Source organism: Protopterus annectens, chromosome 7.part0 (genome assembly GCF_019279795.1).
Source record: "Protopterus annectens isolate FY-2018-M chromosome 7.part0, PAN1.0, whole genome shotgun sequence".
NCBI classification, from domain to species: domain Eukaryota; kingdom Metazoa; phylum Chordata; order Ceratodontiformes; family Protopteridae; genus Protopterus; species Protopterus annectens.
Window position 1 is genome coordinate 678,618,691 of NC_056739.1, and position 22,665 is coordinate 678,641,355.

Below are 22,665 nucleotides of genomic sequence, written 5' to 3' on the forward strand. Positions count from 1 at the left end.
ACACTGAATGCAAAGAGTGTAGCCCTGTATCAAGCTCCAGAGAAACTAAGAGATTCACTGCAATGACTTGCGTTTCATTCAATCTTGCTGTTGTAATTCTTCTTAATGAATTCTCTGAAACTTAATTTTTCAACAAAGCAAGAAAGCAAGGGATGTGTGCTATGTGAAGGAGGGAGAACGTAAATAAAACAATAAAATGATTCAAAAAATGGAACATATAAATAAAATTATTCAAAGGTGGAATTAATTATATGTAACACTTATTTGAAGACAAACAGACAGTCAACCTATTCAGTCTACATTTTAACTGAATACAACAATCTACCTCCTTAAAACCACTCATACAGATCATAGGAAATACAAGTCTGTTTGACCAGAGGCCATGTTTGCCCTGCCACCCTCAGAGTCTAACAACAATTTCAAGAAAACCAAGGCCTGTAAGCACTAGAAGGTATTTTATGTCACCCAACCATTTGCTTAAGCTATGTTTGAAGGTGAACAGGGAGTCACATTGCTTAACATGTAAGAACAGTCCATTCTAGAGCAGGGGAATGAACCTATCTCTCCATTTGGGTTTGTTTATTACCTGATATAAACTGTCTTATCTAGTGTTGGCTACAATATATGATATATCGAGAAAGAGGAGGTGTCAGATAATAGATTCCCTGATGGCACAGAAAGCAAGGTACAGGTCTACCCTCAAGAGCGTATATGACACAGAATACAGGTATAGTATTTCCAATCTTTCCAGAAATTTTTTGAGGACTGAGATCCTGTTTGTTAGGAACTTCTGCAGTTTTTTGAATGTTTTGTTGTATCTATTGAGATACATGCCACAGGGTGCATTACACTGTATAAAAGGTCTAACCAGGGCAGACTACTAAGGAGCAATAACTTCTTTGGTTTCCTGTTAGATGCACTTTGTGATTAATTATGAGATATAGAAGGATGTATGACTACATTTGTTACATAGTGATTAAAAGAAGGGAACAATGCTGTCCTAGGTCTCCACATCCCTGATTACAGACTCCCTGGAGAGTGGGGCATTACTTATACAGTGGGCAAGTAGGATATTTTTTCCAAAGGAAATGATATGGTATTTGTTAGCATTTATTTTGAGATCTTTGTCAATGCCCTTGGAGTAAATGTGCATTACTTCCATTTGAAGGATCTTGGTAACATTGGTTGATTTAACAACCACACCCAGGATATTGGCTTACAATCATTAGAAAAACAGAGATCTTTAATGACAATGTTTAGGTCAAAGAAATACATGTCAAAGAGGAAACAGCCCAGTACAGAACCCTGAGGAGTACAACTGGTCATCTTTTTCTGAACTGACTGGGCGTCACTGACCCTGACGACATGCCTGTGCACTTGAGTCAGTTTATAACTTGTCTTATCATACAAGGATCAATGTTTAAGAATATTAACTTATTAAAAATTGCATTATATGCTGTGGTGCCAAACACCTTAGCCCAGTCCAGGTAGGCAGAGTAAAGAGTGACACCACTGTCCATTGTCTGTGTGACAATTTCAAAGAAGCACTCATGATTTAAGAGGGATGATCTGCCTTTAACAAATCTGAATTGTTGAGGGCCAAGACTGATCAAATTTTAATGTTTTGGTTTATGAAGTCAGTGATGCTGTACTCAATGGCTTTACAGACAACAAAGGGTCAGTAGTGGGGTCACCTTTATGGCTGGGCATCACCACTACTGAAGTGTGACATGACTAAAGCATGTAACTTGTAGTGAGCCTTAGGGTGAAAAACTTAAGAAGAGAATCCAAAAAAGTCTGCTTGAAACTATTTATTAGACTACCCAGTAAATTTTAAGAATCAAGTAAAGAGTTTTTTTGGTCTTGTGGAATGCTTTAAGGATACGATCCTTTGAGACTGTAGGGTCATGAGAGAATTGGGATGTTTGTAGTGGGAAAGATATTTTCAGGACAGACTTTTGTAGCTCACTTATTTGATAGCTTGTTGGCAATGTCTTTATCCCGGTCCCCTTCAAGAAACACATTACACCGAATGACATTTGTTGACCTTTATTAAATTACAAAGGTAGAGAAAAACCAATGAATCCAAAAGCCAGCAAGAAGAAAAACAAATCCAAATGAGACAACCACTTTATTCGAGTTGAGCACTTTCCTCTCCACTAAAGAGACTTCATCAGAACAATGTGCACACAACACCTAGCCTTTTATATACCCTCCCTTTATTAAATTTCCATAAACATAAATGTTACTCAATATTCATTCATTTCAACCAAACATGATACAGATGAAATAACATCCATGTAACATTACCTTAGGACAGGACTGTGTAAACCTGCTCATCCTGATCAGTAAGCAGCATCCATACCTCCACTCACCTACTTATGAAGCAGTGTACCCGCTCACTTCCATTACCATTTGTCGGTACTTATTAAGCAGCGTAGCCACTCACTTTCATTACCATTTATTGCATTATACCATCAATCCAATAAGCAGCTTCACCCGCTTGCTTATATACTTATCAAGCAGCGTAACCACTCACTTTCCTTTTCCAACTTATTGAATTGACCAGCCAGCACCAGAGGGGGAACAGAAGAGTGCAAGCCTGCCCTCTTATCTGCCCTGTCCAAACTAAACATAACCACATCCCAACTAATAAAAAGAGGGAGGGAGAGCAGCTAGCAAGTTCACACCAAAATGTGACTTCTAATACAGTTATACTTGCTTAACATCCTTTAAGCCCCTCCCTACCCCTACCTCACTTCCTCCCAAACCTCATCCATTCCTATCTAACACTATCCTCCCAAATCCTGCAACTCTAACTAACCCCCCACCTTGAAGATGTCCCTGGACAAAATGGTCTGTTCCAAACCTCATTTGTCCCGGTCCCCTTCAAGAAACACATTACACCGAATGACATTTGTTGACCTTTATTGCATTTCCATAAATATAAATGTTACTCAATATTCATTCATTTCAACCAAACATGATATAACATCCATGTAACATTATCTTAGGACAGGACAGCATTAGCCTGCTCATCCTGATCAGTAAGCAGCATCCATACCTCCACTCACTTACGTATGAAGCAGCGTACCCGCTCACTTCCGTTACCATTTATCCGTACATATCAAGCAGCGTAACCACTCACTTTCATTACCATTTATTGCATTATACCATCAACCAAATAAGCAACTTCCTCCACTTACTTATGTACTTTTCAAGCAGCCTAACCAATCACTTTCCTTTTACAACTTATTGAATTGACCATCCAGCATGAGAGGGGGAACAGAAGAGGGCAAGCCTGCCCCTCTTCTGTGCCCACCAGCCTGAACAGGCTGTTCACCCTCTCTGCAGCACACTTCCAGCAATCTAAACACCATTAAGGCATCTGGCCAAACATCATTCGGTGTAGCCCATCCCCACTAACCAAGGTGGATATAGTTAACTCCTAAAACACTATCACATAGCAAAAATAACCAATTACAAAAACCTCTGAAAACAAAACACTGACCCTTCACCTATGCTAAGATAGCCCAGCATACCCACTGCACATGAGCTAAATAATCCTTACTTCATGACCAATGGCACCTCCACAAAGACTTCAAGGGCATTATAAAAACCATGCAGATTTAACTACATGCTATCATACCAGATTGCAACCCCATTTACCACCCAATCCAGTAATAATCAAATGAGCTCTCCTTAATGCCAAAGCAATAACAATTCTAATTACTCCCCATCATTACCCTTCAACTGGACAACCAACACAAGGCCCACCATCATCTGAAACCACACAGAAGCAAGAACAAACCATAATGCCTAATTCCAGCCCCATTCCACTGCTTAAAACAACCAAAATAGTATCATAAAATCCCATTGTCTAGCAATCCTGCCATCACACTAACTATTCCTTAGAAGCAATAAAACAGCTCAACAGCCATTATGGCATTCTAGCAACTCAGCAAAACAAGCCATACTATTTGGTTATTAAACCCCATCACCTACCATCATACCAATGAGATCTCTTTAAAGTAGGTGCAATATCCTCTTTTTTTCTTCTTCTTCTTCTTCTTCTCCTTTTTCTTCATCCACTCCTGATGCTTCCCACCCAAAACAAGCAAACAAACCATTATGTTGTAACTATTGGGAAGAAAATATAACAATTCCATATGTGACTGCCTTGCTGGAAGACCATGACCTCTTTTCACACCACTCCATCAACTGACATCAACCTCGACCCCTCTCTCGCTTGTCAAAGCCACCTTCCTTCCACCTACCTGTAAAAGAAAAACTGTAAATACTTCATCCACACATAATCACAACTTCTTAATGACAATATGCACCACCACTGGCGTATCTCCTTCATCAACTGCTTAAAATGCATTTACTATCGCATACAAAACACCAATGAAACTTAACATGCGTTAACAAAAATACCTGTAAGATTTCCTCCACACCTGACAGATTCAGGATACAACTAATACCTATGCAAAATAAACAAGGATTGCAATACAAAGGGGCCACTCTATAAATAATATGCCACTCTTTTCCCAACCAATTAGTTCCCAACAACATTTTGAACCATAATTAAGGCAAAGAAAAAAATGACCATAGCCATGCTATTATATTCTATTACCAACCCTGAAGTGTAAATCCCCCCCCCCTACAGGTCTACCTATATTCCTTTGGACACAGGCAACAATCACCCATGTCCTTCTTGACTAAGAGCAACATGGAATGCACTCTGGATTAAGGAATCTTATTTACCTGAGGCTGTCTAGTTCATCAGAACCTTAGAGCCATTAACCTAGTAACTACCCCAACTCCTGAAACTGGTGCCGCTCCTCTCACCAGTAAGAACCCAAAACCACCCTTAAGCAAATATCAAGCCCTGCTATAACTTGCCCTCAACATACCTTATCCTCCCTTGGACTTACACTACCCAACTGCACCAACCTTAATGAGTAGAAAAAAAAACACTTATTAACATACCATCTACCAGACATCAATCCATCCTCCGCCAGCAGAATACCTTACCTCCAAATACAAGTGCGTAATAGCCATAAATAAAACAAATATAGATAAACCGACTTTAAGGGCCCTAGCACCAGTAATCTAGTGACTTCCTATGCTTTTAATTACTGCACATCCACCCCACCTGTAGAAAACCCCCCAGACCCCCCCATAACAGATCCGCAACGCTGCCTTACCCAGCCCCCAACCTACTCCTTTACTTGTCGATACTCTACCCAAATCACAACAAGTTCGACATATCTTGCTAAACAGCGAATAAAATAAAATTCCCTGTGACCCTTTTATACATAACTCCAACAAACTGAACGTCCAGCCCCTCAACATCAACTACCTTTAACTATTTCCTGCAGGACAGCGACTGTTTATATTACACTCCCCCAAACAAGCACATTTATGCACCATTCCATCAATGACAACAGCCACTGGTCCCTGCACTGTCACACCCCTAGTCCTACCTTACCTTGACCCAAACATACTTCCTTACATAACCCCCTATGCACCACTCAAGCACCAAAATCCCCAATTCCATTTTACACTAGACCAACCATCAAAATCCACATAAAGCATCCATTACCTTTCAAAGGCATTTAATCAGAATGCCGACCACTGATGACTCAGCACAAACCCATCTCTGGCCTTCCTGTGCACCGCCAACTCTTACCTATGGCCGTCACTCCCTTTTACTATTGGATGCAAATGCCCAAAACAGGGACAACTTCCAATGTTAATCTAACATACTGAATTGGTAATAGAACAAACTGTACAACCAGTTAACTCTGAGATCAAAAACTCAAATGCCTATCCTTCTCTGACTAGCAGTGTAAATCCTCTACCAAAACTCAACAACTTTGAAATCCACTTACTTCCGTCAGTAAATGTTGCCCACTTGTGCTCCCCATGTGTAATCTCCTCGCAAGCCACTTCTTCCATCATCTGCGAATTCACTGTGTATCGTCACCACTGGTACTTGGCACACCACCATCTACAAAGAAAAGGAGAAGAGTAAACCCTCCAATATGTAAAGAAAAGGTTCCATCTTATACCCACCTATTCCAAATTACAGCCGCAGCATTCCAAGACCCCATCTGCAGGAAAGAAAAGACATGTAAATCATCCAAAATACATAACCCCCATTCCAAGACATCTACAAGGACAACCACTCCCGCCAACATGGAAAGGAATGTACCACCGCCACTCACATCTATGACAAAGCAGCCATAACTGAAGCTATGCTTCCAATGACCCTAGCAAATACCCAAGATAAATTTAACTACCAATCGAATATATTAAACTAAACCCAGCACATGATGGGACCTATCAATATCTACAACCCGGGTAACCTTGCGATTCCAGACCACGTCCATTAGTGCCCAGTATAACCAAAGCTAGCTTATATTGTAAAGCTATCTGCCTAGCTCTTAATCTTCCATCTCCAAATGATGCACACTAAACACATAATGTGGAACAAATGGACACAATACACACCATAGCTGTTGCAGTTAACCGCATACTTGTTGCCCTGTCACAATGCTTTATTAGTGTCAGTGGGTCAGAAAGCAGCACACTCAAATATGATTCTTTGCAGATCAGAAGGAAGAGAGTTCTACTTCCAAACCAGGTGTTTGGATTCAAAGTTTAGTTCTGATATAGGGGTACTGTGCATGGAATGATGTAATATGTGGATGTTGCATCTGTCTGAGTTGATGGTAGTATGCTGAATGTTAAAGATCCTGTATGACTTATCTGAAGAGCAGGGGGTAGTTCATTTAAATGTTAAATATAAATCAAATGACGTATCTTCTTTACCAGGGAATACTTTTGCATATAACCACAAATAACTTTACAAATATATTTTTAACTCGAGTCAAACATCTGAACAAATCAGTGTGATGGTCAGAGAACATAAAATTCTTCAAAATTCCAGCTAGGTATTCTGGGATATGTACACATGTACCACCCTATGGTCCCTGGCACAGATGGCACTACTTCATAACATCACAGCATATAAGAGCAATATTTAAAATATTTCCCTATTTTGAGCCTATGTCATCCTATTATTTTAGCTTGTAATATCTATATCATAATTGTAATGTAAGGTAAAGTCTGTCCATCTGGCAGCCTGGCTATTGTATATTGAGATCTTAAAATGTTACTTCTGTTACTGAAACAAGCCTAATATCTGTCAAACACTGGTTTGCACCTAGCAGTCTTTGCCATGTCTCTGTAATAACTGCAATATCAGCTTTGTTTGATTTTAACTGATTAGCCTCAACATTGCTTTATTTAAAGTAAACTCCTAATTCCTGTTATCAATACATGTGAAGCCCTTATAACTAGGATAGGTTGATCATGATGTAAATTCACTCTTGGAAAAATGTTTATTCCAGTAAGAAAGTCTATTGCAAACATTATTTTACCTACTTTACTGAAATGAATGTCTTAGATAATGGAAGGGGACTTTCCTCAGAAACAGAGCAAATGATATATATCGATCCTCTCAAAGTGAATTATTTGATTGTGTAGGTAATTCTTCTGATCATTTCAATCCTGTGTTTTTTTTTTTCACATGTGATATCACCCCATGTGCAAAATACACAAACAGATTGGATCAGACACATATGCTGGTATTAGTTCAATTAGGTATATGATGCCACTTGCTACAGAATAGACATCTTCACTTTTCTCATCATTCATACTTGCATGAACAAAAATGTCTTTATATTTATTTCATTAATCTGTAACTCTTGGGAGACATATGACAATCCTGTGTTGGTTATCTTGTTTCATACATTTTTGAGCCTGTAGCCATAATAACAACGTTCAGTAATACGAATGTGTCAGCATCAGAAATAGTTCTTTTTTTTCACATTTATAATTCAAAATATTTGTTTTGTCTAAGCTAAGACAGGAAGTTGCCAGACCCCATAATCTTACCCATCATCCTGTGCCTACGTCAGTCAATTAGTAACAGTATTACTTATTTCAGACAATTAGGTTTTTTCCCCAGTTGCTATCTGCTTTGTTGAACTTTCTTAATTTTTCATCATCTCTTTCTTTTCTAAGATGTTTGAACCATGTTATAGCCAATAACTCTAAAAGTCTAAGCAAGTTAAGATGAAACCGCTTATTGTTTTCCGAATATTTTATTTGTCATAATAAAACGTTGTTTTTGCTGTTTAAAGTTTTGGTTGATTCAACAAGTCGCAATACGAAACAAACGATCTCACTGAACACTGCCAAGAGATAAAGACATACTATTCACACTAAACTTCACATCTGCCATCTAAGAATATCTGCTTTTGTAGCATGTAATTTAAATCCTGCCTAGGCAACCTCATTAACCGGTACTTCCCTATCACTACTGTTCCTTTCCCTTTTGTTCTTCCCATTTTTTTTGAACTGCCAATGCTATATACCATGAAAATCCTCCAAAATGTTATCGGGGGCCAAGAAATAATTGGAGACCAAACTACTGGGAAATCAGCTGAGCAGTATGAAGTACCCAAGCTTCCAAAAACACAACAAAGGTAAAACAGTCTCTCTATTATTACCAGCACACCAGACTTCTGTGAAATATAGAACCATCATAAAGATCATCTTGCCCAACTGTTAACAATGTTAATAAATTGACTGTTGAATGCATATCTAAATTGACATCTTTCATGACATGCTACATTAGACTCGCAATCTCTCCTCCTCATAACTCAAAGCCCATGAAATAGCCATCGTGTGTCCCTCCAGCCCACCATCCACCACTGACATACACCGAGATCAAGAAAGACACAACATCCGTACCTGCAGATGAGAAAAGGAGGGAGTATAACTATTGCAATGACTAATAACATAGATTAACATAACCAGCAAAGGAGAAAGGCTACCAACTTCTGTAGCTCTCAAGTTTTCTTGGTAACCAGAGCCCACCTAGCTTTCTTGCTGAACACAAAGCCCACTTTTTTTTTTTTTTTTTAATTATAGCCTGAAATTACAAAAAGCTTTCTCCCATCAGGCAACCATCCACTCCCCCATGGACATCACGCACGAGCATACTCTCTGGAAGGTCTCATCCCTCTAGTCATAGGGCCAACTAAAAAAAAAAAGCCATATAGGTTACCTAGCCTCCATATGTATATATGCTTCACTAAATATACAAACCACCTGTCACCAACCAGGAACCAGAGGTCCACTTATCCTTCAGGAACCTTAGGTCGTCTTGGACATAAACTTGCCTTAGCAAGTTCATGCCAAAATTGACTCTAATCCAGTTACACTTGCCTAACATCCTTTAAGCCCCTCCCTACATCTACCTCACTTACTCCCAAACCTCATCCATTCCTATTTAACCCTATCCTACCCCTATCCTCCCAAATCCTGCAACTCTAACTAACCCCCCACCTTGAAGATGTCCCTGGACAAAATGGTCTGTTCCAAACCTCATTTATGAGTGCAATGAGAAGTGCTGTTATAGATTACATTTGGAGCAGTGACTTGAGTTTCTTCTTAGTTTTTTAATGTAACTAAAGAAGGATTTATAATTAGACTCAGATTCTAGCTTATGTTTATGGGATGGTTTGTTGGTCTTTATAGCTGCCTTCAGTTTCTTGTTGATTCATTTTATATTGTCTTTGTAATGAGATATTCTAGGCTTACAAGTTAATCTAAGCAGTTTCCTCATTCTGTTAAATTTTTATCTACTGACTACCAGGGGATGATATTTAAGACAGTTGGAGAAACTAATTATCTTTACTTTTAATCTAGGCATCTTTCTTCACTGGGGGAGGCTACCATTCAAAACCAAAGTCTTATCCTTGACTGAAGCAAGTGTAACAAGTTCCAGCAGGTCCTTCTGCATGTCCATTATCATTCACTCTTGCATTGGCTGCAGTCATGTCATAGTCATACTTACTGTTTGATTGGTCCTGAGGGCTACTGATATGGCAGCAATGCTGTCTCCTGAGATTCTGCTATCACAAGCTCCACTTGGGTTTACAGAGTGGTCCTAGCAGCAAGGAACTCGGAAAAGCGACAACCTTCTGGATTTAAGTATATTTGCTTTTTCTTCACTGGAAATTGCTTCTGTTGCTTACTTAAACAAGCCTGAACTGTTGTTTTTCTGATTACTGCATTCATTTTTAAATCTGCACTTAAAGTTACATTTAGTCGAATTTAATTTAACGTTTGCTTGTTTGTTTGTTTAATTTAATCAGGAGGCTGCCCACTAAAGTGTGCTAGCCTGTGTAACTAATTTATCACTGTCTCTGCATTTTCTGTGTATTTCTACAAAAAACAAAAAATAATCCTTGTTTTCCCGCCTTTCTCATTAGTTTAGACCAGTATACAGGCATTGCTGTATTCTGGTCTGTGGTGTAGTTCCTGTGTTGTCCATTACCTTACTTATATAGTACTGAGTTTCTTTGCTTACCAGTGGGAGTGGTGAGCCTTGAGCAGCCTACCTGTCCTTGGGGAAGTGACCTCAGCACAAGAAGCTGTAGTAATTGGTTGTTTGGGACCATTCCTAGCTCTTTGTAGTTCACTGCTTAAAATCCACCTCTGCTGGCGTTTTCTGGCTATACTGCTCAGACAAGCTCCACGGGTTTACAGAGTGGTCCTAGCAGCAAGGAACCCCGAAAAAGCGACTACCTTCTGGATTTAAGTATATTTGCTTTTTTTCACTGAAATAGCTTCTGTTGCCTACTTTAAACTAGCCTGAACTGTTTTTTTCTGATTACTGCATTTATTTTAAATCTGCACTTAAAGTTACATTTAGTCAATTTAATGAAAGTTTGCTTGTTTGTTTGTTTAATTTAACTGTGGAGCTGCCCACCAAAGTGTGCTAGCCTGTGTAACTAATTTATCACTGTCTCTGCATTTTCTGTGTATTTCTACAAAAAAACAAAACAAAAAATAATCCTTGTTTTCCCGCCTTTCTCAACTAGTTTAGACCAGTATACAGGCATTGCTGTATTCTGGGCTGTGGTGTAGTTCCTGTGTTGTCCATTACCTTACTTGGATAGAAGGAAGTTTCTTTGCTCACCAGTGGGAGTGGGGAGCCTTGAGCAGCCTACCTGTCCTTGGGGGAAGTGACCTCAGCACAAGAAGCTGTAGTAATTGGTTGTTTGGGACCATTCCTAGCTCTTTGTAGTTCACTGCTTAAAATCCGCCTTTGCATCGGAGCTTTTTGCACGGTCGCATACAGCGCCGGTTAAACAAGGTTAAACTTAGTTAAATAAGGTTAAACTTTTTCTGGCTCCGCCAAGTCTGCTCTTCAATTTTTCCCTTAGAACTGTTCTACTTGCAATCTAAACAGCCTATACTCTATCTGAAAAGCTCAGCACTTGCTCCTAAAGCATTTTTATACAGGTAAGCACTCTTAAACAAAAGAAAGTACTTCATTCATCTAAATTCTGTTGAGTACACATCTCCCTATAGGTCCTTTCTGACTCAGTTACACAGCAATCTTTTTCACTATTTCTAGCATGTCGAAGGGTCAGTTGCTGGCGTCCTCTCCTGTTCAGCTGGTGAATCTGGGAATCTTGAGGCAATGTTACAATTGCCTCATTACACAGACAACCCTCTCCTCCTCCCAACAAATACAAATATATGCGAGATGCAACTATATAGCCAAACTGGAGGCTGAGCTCTCTCAATTCAGTACTGGCAAGACCAGTCAGGAGGAGAAGGTAACCACGCACACAACAAACCCAGTCTCACATAGAACTATCACAACAGCAAACCAAACACATAAACACACAAAAACATACTCGGAGGCACTGATTAAAAATCTACCAAAACAACAGAGGCCTCCAAAGCAGACACCCAAGCAACCACCACTCAAGACATAGCACATGCAACACATAGTTCACAAAGTCAGTGTGCTAAACAGTCACAGCCCTTAAGGCCAAAACAACATGCCAGACACACTTGTAATAGGTGACTCCATAGTCAGACACACTGACGTCCGCCACCAGACTAAACAAGGAAAGGTCACAGTAAGCTGCCCGTAGGAGCTAGAATCCACATACACAAGCACTAGGTCACCCACAGCAAGTACAAATATGACTCAGTCATTGTACATGCCGGTGTGAACGACCTGAGACGTGCACTCCTCCTGACTACATGAAAAGAGACATAGAGGAGCTCTCTGATTATGTAGCCCAGGCCGGTATGACCCTGACCCTGAGCAGCATCTTACCCTCACCAAGAATGATGCCACAGTACAAAGACAAAATGATCAGTTTTAACAATTGGCTTAATTACTGGTGTCATTCTAAGGGATCCAATGTCTGTCTGCTTGGGAAGACATGCTTGACAAGCCACGATGTCAGAGGGATGGCTTGCACCTGTCACCTTTGGCTTCGGATATTGGCCAAGGCTCTTGCCACCCCCATAGTGCCTTTTCATGTAGTCAAGGAGGTACATCTCAGGTCGTTTACACCAAGCGTGGACAATGACTGAGTCGTATTTGTACCTGCTGTTGAGAGACCTGAGTGCTGCGTTATGTGGCGGATTCTAGCACCCGACAGGCAGCTTACTGTGACCTTCTCCTTACTCAGTCTGGTGAGCGGGACATCAGTGTGTCTGACTATGGAGTCACCAATGACTAGTGTGTCTGGCATTGTGTTTGGCCTTAAGGGCTGTGACTGTTTGACACTCTGACTGTGAGGTCTATGTGTTGCAGGTGTTGTGTTCTGAGGTGGTGGTTGTTTGGGTGTCTGCTTTGGTGGCCTCTGCTGTTTTGGTAGATTTTTGATCAGAGCCGCCGAGTATGTCTTTATGTGTTTATGTGTATGATTTGAGGTTGTGATGGTACTATGTGAGACTGGGTCTATAGTGTGTGTGGTAACCTTCTCCTCCTGACTGGTCTTGCCAGTCCTATGTTGAAGAGCTCAGCCTCCAGTTTGGCAGTATAGTTGCATCTCTCGCATGTATTTGTGTTTTGTGGGAGGAGGAGAGGGTTGTCTGTGTACATGAGGCAATTGTAACATTGCCTCAATATTCAGGTTCACCAGCTGAGCAGGAGAGGACACTAGCAACTGATCCTCGACATGCTAGAAGGACTAGACAAAAAAACTTTAAAAAGAGATTCCGGGGGCGTGGGTGACCGAGAAATGGGGTTTGCCTTTTTGGGGTGCTATCTATAAGAGTGCCGTATCAAGGTAATAAGTACTGTAGGAGCAAGTGCTAGGTTTAACAGATAGAAAAGTCTACTTGGAGTCAAGTAGAGATGATCTTTTTAGGTATTAGAGAAAATGCTAGTAACAGGGATGCTTAAAGGTAAGATTGAAAAGAATGCACTCTGCAGTGTGCACTAGAGAAGTTAGATATGAAAGTAGGTAACTTGAGTTTTACCTGTTTAAAAGTTAAGGTTTAGTGGAGAGTTACTATTTTTAAAACAGCAAGATGGACTGAAAGGGTGGTTACTTTTGTATTTTGGTACTATGAAATACTGTAGGATGGCCAATAAATTTAAATAATTGAAGGTGGGATTTCAAAAGTGATGGTTTTGTGATTACTCACATAAGCCAGTGAAAGTAGAGAGAAATGAGATATATGGTCAGATTAACATAAGAGGCGGGCAACTAGAAAGACAGTGGTATTTAACAAGACAACTTAAATGGGTGGGAGGGAGGGAAAAAATTCTGCCTGACTCAGAACAGAGAGAGCTGTGGTCTCTTTTGAAGTTTTAATATGCTGTTAAAACAGAATGCAAGCAAAACACAAGGTAAAGAAAACAAACTACAGTATTCAAAATATAGAAAGGCAATACAGCCCACCATCCACCACTGACATACACCGAGATCAAGAAAGACACAACATCCGTACCTGCAGATGAGAAAAGGGGGGAGTATAACTATTGCAATGACTAATAACATAGATTAACATAACCAGCAAAGGAGAAAGGCTACCAACTTCTGTAGCTCCCAAGTTTTCTTGGTAACCAGAGCCCACCTAGCTTTCTTGCTGAACACAAAGCCCACTTTTTTTTTTTTTTTTTAATTATAGCCTGAAATTACAAAAAGCTTTCTCCCATCAGGCAACCATCCACTCCCCCATGGACATCACGCACCGAGCATACTCCTCTGGAAAGGTCTCATCCCTCTAGTCATAGGGCCAACTAAAAAAAAAAAGCCATATAGGTTACTTAGCCTCCATATGTATATATGCTTCACTAAATATACAAACCACCTGTCACCAACCAGGAACCAGAGGTCCACTTATCCTTCAGGAACCTTAGGTCGTGTTGGACATAAACTTGCCTTAGCAAGTTCATGCCAAAATTTGACTCCTAATCCAGTTACACTTGCCTAACATCCTTTAAGCCCCTCCCTACATCTACCTCACTTCCTCCCAAACCTCATCCATTCCTATCTAACCCTATCCTACCTCTATCCTCCCAAATCCTGCAACTCTAACTAACCCCCCACCTTGAAGATGTCCCTGGACAAAATGGTCTGTTCCAAACCTCATTTATGAGTGCAATGAGAAGTGCTGTTATAGATTACATTTGGAGCAGTGACTTGAGTTTCTTCTTAGTTTTTTAATGTAACTAAAGAAGGATTTATAATTAGACTCAGATTCTAGCTTATGTTTATGGGATGGTTTGTTGGTCTTTATAGCTGCCTTCAGTTTCTTGTTGATTCATTTTATATTGTCTTTGTAATGAGATATTCTAGGCTTACAAGTTAATCTAAGCAGTTTCCTCATTCTGTTAAATTTTTATCTACTGACTACCAGGGGATGATATTTAAGACAGTTAGAGAAACTAATTATCTTTACTTTTAATCTAGGCATCTTTCTTCACTGGGGGAGGCTACCATTCAAAACCAAAGTCTTATCCTTGACTGAAGCAAGTGTAACAAGTTCCAGCAGGTCCTTCTGCATGTCCATTATCATTCACTCTTGCATTGGCTGCAGTCATGTCATAGTCATACTTACTGTTTGATTGGTCCTGAGGGCTACTGATATGGCAGCAATGCTGCCTCCTGAGATTCTGCTATCACAAGCTCCACGTGGGTTTACAGAGTGGTCCTAGCAGCAAGGAACTCGAAAAAGCGACAACCTTCTGGATTTAAGTATATTTGCTTTTTTTCACTGGAAATAGCTTCTGTTGCTTACTTTAAACTAGCCTGAACTGTTTTTTTTCTGATTACTGCATTTATTTTTAAATCTGCACTTAAAGTTACATTTAGTCGAATTTAATCGAACGTTTGCTTGTTTGTTTGTTTAATTTAACTGTGGAGGCTGCCCACTAAAGTGTGCTAGCCTGTGTAACTAATTTATCACTGTCTCTGCATTTTCTGTGTATTTCTACAAAAAAAAAAACAAAAAAATAATCCTTGTTTTCCCGCCTTTCTCAACTAGTTTAGACCAGTATACAGGCATTGCTGTATTCTGGGCTGTGGTGTAGTTCCTGTGTTGTCCATTACCTTACTTGGATAGAAGGAAGTTTCTTTGCTCACCAGTGGGAGTGGGGAGCCTTGAGCAGCCTACCTGTCCTTGGGGGAAGTGACCTCAGCACAAGAAGCTGTAGTAATTGGTTGTTTGGGACCATTCCTAGCTCTTTTGTAGTTCACTGCTTAAAATCCACCTCTGGGCGTTTTTCTGTCTATACTGCTCAGACAAGCTCCACGAGGGTTTACAGAGTGGTCCTAGCAGCAAGGAACTCAAAAGCGACTACCTTCTGGATTTAAGTATATTTGCTTTTTTTTCACTGGAAATAGCTTCTGTTGCTTAGCCTGAACTGTTTTTTTCTGATTACTGCATTTATTTTTAAATCTGCACTTAAAGTTATATTTAGTTGAATTGGATCGAAAGTTTGCTTGTTTGTTTCTTTAATTTAACTGTGGAGGCTGCCCACTAAAGTGTGTTAGCCTGTGTAACTAATTATCACTGCCTCTGCATTTTCTGTGTATTTCTACCAAAAAAAAAAAAAAAAAAAAAAATAATCCTTGTTTTCCTGCCTTTCTCAACTAGTTTAGACCAGTATACAGGCATTGCTGTATTCTGGGCTGTGGTGTAGTTCCTGTGTTGTCCATTACCTTACTTGGATAGAAGGAAGTTTCTTTGCTCACCAGTGGGAGTGGGGAGCCTTGAGCAGCCTACCTGTCCTTGGGGAAGTGACCTCAGCTCAAGAAGCTGTAGTAATTGGTTGTTTGGGACCATTCCTAGCTCTTTTGCAGTTCACTGCTTAAAATCCGCCTTTGCATCTTTTGCACGGTCGTATGCGCATAGCGCAGTGTTAAACAAGGTTAAACTTAGTTAAATAAGGTTAAACTTTTTCGGCTCCGCCAAGTCTGCTCTTCAATTTTTCCCTTAGAACTGTTCTACTTGCAATCTAAACAGCCTATACTCTATCTGAAAAGCTCAGCACTTGCTCCTAAAGCATTTTTATACAGGTAAGCACTCTTAAACAAAAGAAAGTACTTCATTCATCTAAATTCTGTTGAGTACACATCTCCCTATAGGTCCTTTCTGACTCAGTTACACAGCAATCTTTTCACTATTTCTAGCATGTCAAGGGTCAGTTGCTGGCGTCCTCTCCTGTTCAGCTGGTGAATCTGGGAATCTTGAGGCAATGTTACAATTGCCTCATTACACAGACAACCCTCTCCTCCTCCCAACAAATACAAATATATGCGAGAGATGCAACTATATAGCCAAACTGGAGGCTGAGCTCTCTCAATTCAGTACTGGCAAGACCAGTCAGGAGGAGAAGGTAACCACGCACACAACAAACCCAGTCTCACATAGAACTATCACAACAGCAAACCAAACACATAAACACACAAAAACATACTCGAGGCACTGATTAAAATCTACCAAAACAACAGAGGCCTCCAAAGCAGACACCCAAGCAACCACCACCTCAAGACATAGCACATGCAACACATAGTTCACAAAGTCAGTGTGCTAAACAGTCACAGCCCTTAAGGCCAAACAACATGCCAGACACACTTGTAATAGGTGACTCCATAGTCAGACACACTGACGTCCCGCTCACCAGACTAAACAAGGAAAAGGTCACAGTAAGCTGCCTGTCGGGAGCTAGAATCTGCCACATAACACAAGCACTCAGGTCACTCCACAGCAAGTACAAATATGACTCAGTCATTGTACATGCCGGTGTGAACGACCTGAGACGTACCTCCCTGGACTACATGAAAAGAGACATAGAGGAGCTCTCTGATTATGTAGCCCAGGCCGGTATGACCCTGACCCTGAGCAGCATCTTACCCTCACCAAGAATGATGCCACAGTACAAAGACAAAATGATCAGTTTTAACAATTGGCTTAATTACTGGTGTCATTCTAAGGGGATCCAATGTCTGTCTGCTTGGGAAGACATGCTTGACAAGCCACGATGCTTCGCAAGGGATGGCTTGCACCTGTCACCTTTGGGCTTCCGGATATTGGCCAAGGCTCTTGCCACCCCCATAGTGCCTTTTTTAGGCAAGGCTCAAATGACAAACCTACCTCCCTAGAAAACACAAGTGGAAAAAAACTAAGGGTAATGCTGCTCAATGCCAGAAGTCTAAACCTCAAGATGCACGCCCTCGAAGCCCACCTCAGTATGGAGAACATCGATGTCTGTGCGGTGACTGAAACCTGGTTCAAGGCTCCTGAGAGCACCCCAGCACTATCAGGTTTTACCTCATATCATGCTTTCCGGCCCCAAAACTTGGACCGAACCACAAAAGGAGGGGAGTATCCATTTTCATCAAAGATACCCACACCTCCAGGTTAGTGGCAACGCATGAAGCATCGGAGACTATCCAGGTGCAACTAACCATAGGAAAACTGCCTTACAGTTTGTAGCATGCTACAGACCACCCTCTCAAACTCAGGAACCCCACACAGCCTTCCTGAAGACACTGGAGAGTATGAATGTCTCTCCAAATACCATCATTTTGGGAGACTTCAACTACCCAAACATAGACTGGGAACATTACTCAAGCCCCAACACCCTAGCCCAAAGGTTCCTAGAATTCATAAACTCAAATGCAATGGAACAACTAGTCACCATTCCCACAAGAGGAGACAATATACTAGACCTGATCATCACAAACATGGGGACAAAATGCTCCACACCGGAAGTATATCCCTCTTTGGTAAGATCAGACCATAAATTAATCTCACTGGAAATCCACATCCCGCCCCCACCCCCTGCACAAAAGACCTCAGTGAAGAACTTCTCAAAAGCAAACTTCACACTTCTTAAGACTGAAGTGGTATCCTTCAAGGCCCCTGGGCCAGTGGAAACCACAACCCACACTGCTGAATCCTTTGCAAATGCCTTCTATGGGCACCTTCAAGAATGCATGGATCATGCAATCCCAAATAAAACCAAGACCCATTCCCCCAAAGGCAGGTGCCCGGTCTGGTGGACCCCAGCCATAAACAAACTTTACAACAGGAGGAGGAAGCTACTACATGACAGAGCAAAATCCCTAAAAGGGAAGGCGTCTCTGATCAGTACTAGCAAAAAACTACGATCACTCATAAAATCATCCAAGGCCAACTTTGAGAGAAAAATCGCAAAAGACACAAAAGACAATCACAAGGCCTTCTTTAGCTATGTTAGAAACCTGGGTGGAAACTCCCAGATATGCTCAGAGTTAGTCCAAAATGACACAAAATACACCGAACCCACTGACATTGTCAACATTCTGGCAGACAGGTTCAGTGCAAATTTCTCCTCCCCCTCCCCCCCAAAAGGAGAAAAAACTATCCCAGCAGAGTGTAGCCTCCCTAACATCTCAGATGCCCAGGTGAGAGCCACCCTCTCTAAAGCTAAAAACACAGCATCAATGGGACCGGATGGTATCCCAGGCTGTGTGCTACATGAACTCCAAGAGGAACTAAACCCACACATAAGGCTGCTGTTTAATCTTAGCCTTACTACAGGATACGTACCCAAAGAGTGGCGTACGGCAACAGTGGTCCCACTTCACAAAGGCGGTGCTTCTACGGACCCTGGAAATTACGGCCCCATAAGCTTGACGAGCCTGGTCTGCAAAGCTATGGAGAGGATCATTATGGAACTCATAAACAAAGACATTGGGGACCTACAGACATTGGATCCTACCCAATTTGGCTTTGTCAGGGGCAGATCCTGCCTTTTGAACTTGGTCGACTTTTTGAAACAGTCACTAAGGCCATTGATGAGGGTAAGGCAGTTCACACAGCCTACCTTGACCTTGCAAAAGCCTTTGACACAATACCCCACTCGGGCATCATAGACAAACTCACCAGCTTAAATGTAAACCCATATGTCACAAGATGGGTTGCAAACTGGCTCAAGGACAGAACCCACAGGGTCAGAGATGCTGGAGCTATGTCAGACTCTAAGCCAGTCACAAGCGGTGTCCCACAGGGCTCAGTCCTGGGACCCCTCTTGTTCGGCATTTATTTTTCCGAGGTACAGGCAAACATAGGAGGATTGTGGCTGACAAAGTTCGCAGATGACTGCAAACTGGGTGCCATAATTGATACTCCAGTGGACACAAACATCCTTCAGAGAGGCCTCATAGAAACAGATAATTGGTGCCAGAGCCATGGCCTTAAGCTGAACGCCAAAAAATGTATAGTCATACCCTTTGGGAAAAACAAGGTACCGACAAATTACCACATAGGTGGTAATCCATTAAGTACGGAAGAGGTAATCAGGGACCTAGGGACCCAGGTTGACAGTAACCTCTCATTTGACACTCACATTGCCAAAGTGGTTAGGAAGACCTTCTATATTGCCCACCTTATCATGAAGGGTTTCACATCTAGATCAAGAGAGGTCATTGTGCCCCTGTACTCTTCTCTTATCAGGCCAATGATTGAGTACAATGCCCCATTTGGGATGTATCTCACCTGACACCTGCAGCAGTTGGAAAGACCCCAAAAGTTCCTCACCAAGAGGATAAATGGTCTTAAACATATGCCATATGCCGCCCGACTGAAAAAACTCCAGCTCTATTCAGTCGCATACCGCCTACTCAGAGGTGATCTGTGCCTGACGTACAAGGCCATGTCCAATCCTGAATTAATGGACATGCTCCACCTCAGAAAATCCAAGTCCATCAGAGCCACGAGAACAAGTGACTTAAACCTCAACACAGAAATAAATAGGACATGCTGGTGGGACAGATTCATAACCCAGAGGCTCCCTACACTCTGGAACAGAATCCCAGTCCATGTTAGGCAGAGCCCCTCACTGACTCTATTCAAGAGAAATCTCAGAATGGATGGGAGATCGTAGGTTTACCCCCGGGGTCATCTCTGTGTCACTACTAGATAGAGGCATAGTAAACTAAACCCTAAAAGGGCGTAGTATTCTCATCCTAAGGGGTGGTGTAAGCCACATACACTCTGGCTAGGCTTATAAATGCCTTAGGGCAGATAGCCTAGTACGAACCTATGAACCTATGAACCTATGAACTAACCATAACCTTGTGCAGCTCCACCATGGAGTCAGGGTATCTGACACTGGAGTCATCGATTACCATTTTCCACAAATGAATTTATTTCTGTTAGCACTTGCATGTTATGCTGTTGGCAACAAGTTCATTAAAGGGTGCATTTAGCACATGTATTTGGGGGAGTTTCATTTATGTGTACTCTTAAGAATTCTAGGAGAATTTAATATGATTTTTTATGGCATCAGCACATGACTGATTAATGTTATTAGTAATGGGATGTTGTAATTGTATATGTGAGGGTAAAATAGCATAATGTTCACTTTTTATCATGAGATTTCAAGAGGGTTGCCTCTAGCTTGTGTATGCACATAGAGAATCTAATTGGTTAAGAAAGAGTTCATTTTCACTTTGCATGTTGTAATTCTTATAATGTGTAGGATACCAAATGCCAGAAGCCAGGCAATAGAAGGGGATAGTCTCCTGTATCTTATCTCTGCATACTGTCTACTGCTGTCATTTATAGAATCATCATCATCGTCATCATCATCAACCCCCCTTTTCCCCATTTTCTACATGGGTTGCAGTATCGTGTTACCTGTTGCCATCTCTCTTTATTCAATGCTACTTTCCTATCTTCTTTAGTAGTCATGCATAATCCATCCATCTGTTTGCTGGATACCATTGTTTCATCTTGACTAGTTCCTGTCTGTCACAAATCTTGATCACTAGATTGTTCCTCTTGCCTTCTTCTATTTATTTTTCATGTGGCCAAACCATGCAATCTGTTCTTTTTGACCTTCTCTGCAACTGAAGCTACTTTGGCTTCTGCTCTGATGCTGTCATTTCTTCCTCTGTCCCACAGTGTGCATCTTACCACCCATCTCAGGGTGCTTCATCTCCATCACCTCTAGCTATCATTTATAGGATAATATGGAAAAAGGAGGGAGTGAGATTACACAGTTACACTGGATATATGGTAAACAGCACTCATAGTCCTTTTCAGGTGGTAGCAGGACTGTGGGGATCTAAGCAAATCAGCTCAGAACAGCACAAACGTGTAAAGCCCAGAGTCAACAAATACAAGTCCCTCACAAGATGAAGTAAGAAAGATTTTAGTAGCAATGACACAGTGTAAACTTCAGTTAGACAGTGTAAACACTATCTAGCTACATATACAGCAGTGGTGTGATCAGCACTGCAGCTATAAGTTTGTCCAGTTAGTGCTAGGCTATCAGAAATAGCAGCTATTAATGTGCTCCAACTACGAAGATTATTACTATCCCAAGATGACTTTCATACCCAGAGAGAACAATTTAAGAGAAAGCAGTGATTTTAAATGTAAAAAAGAAGGCAAGCTAACTGAAGATGAAAATATAACAGAAGAACTTTCTAACATATTTTTATTGTATCAAACATTCAGGAGTAAGCAACTGTTTACAGTATATAACAAACAGTAAAAAAGTTCAAGGTCATTAAAAAGCACCTATGAGTTTGACAAATTAATGTTTGGCAAACCAGAATGAGCAATTCTGAGGAGAGATGCTACAGCAGGCCAAATGAGCAGGGAAAACAGGGAGTTTACATAGAAAACACAGGCAAATGAGTTGAAATTTGATAGAATTAACAAAATGTACATATAAAGATCTCTGTATTATAATCCAATAATCTGACTGAACATAATCCCCTGGATTCATGAAAGCTTGCAATGAATGCAAGATGAGTGTAGGAGCTCATGCAGGCAATATGTCTGCCGTGCAATCCAGGAACAGCCGGCAGGGGTGTGCACGAGAGCTGCTAAAGCTAGTCTTGCATGGACAGCGTCATGATATGCAAATTACCTCATTTGCTGGTGAAAGCCATGCAAATGAGGTAAATTTGCGATACAGCAAACACTTACCTGTCCGTGGAAGATTAGTGTTACCCGCAGAAATGTACTCCATTGGTAACAGAGTACATTTCTGCAAATAGCTAAACGGAGCTATGACAGCTCCAAATAAAGGATGCATACAGTTGAGGAAGCATGCCAATGGCCAAATATAAAGCCATTGGCATTGCAAAATGTTTAAAAACATAAAAAATGTAACTTTTTCTTTCCCCAATTTCTGATGTTTAAACATAGCGCAGCACCGTGCAAACATACAGCGCTTTAAAAAAACAAGAACATAATTTAAAAAAAGCCAAAAATAGGCATTTTCACGAAAAAGCTTATTCTGCCATGCAGGTG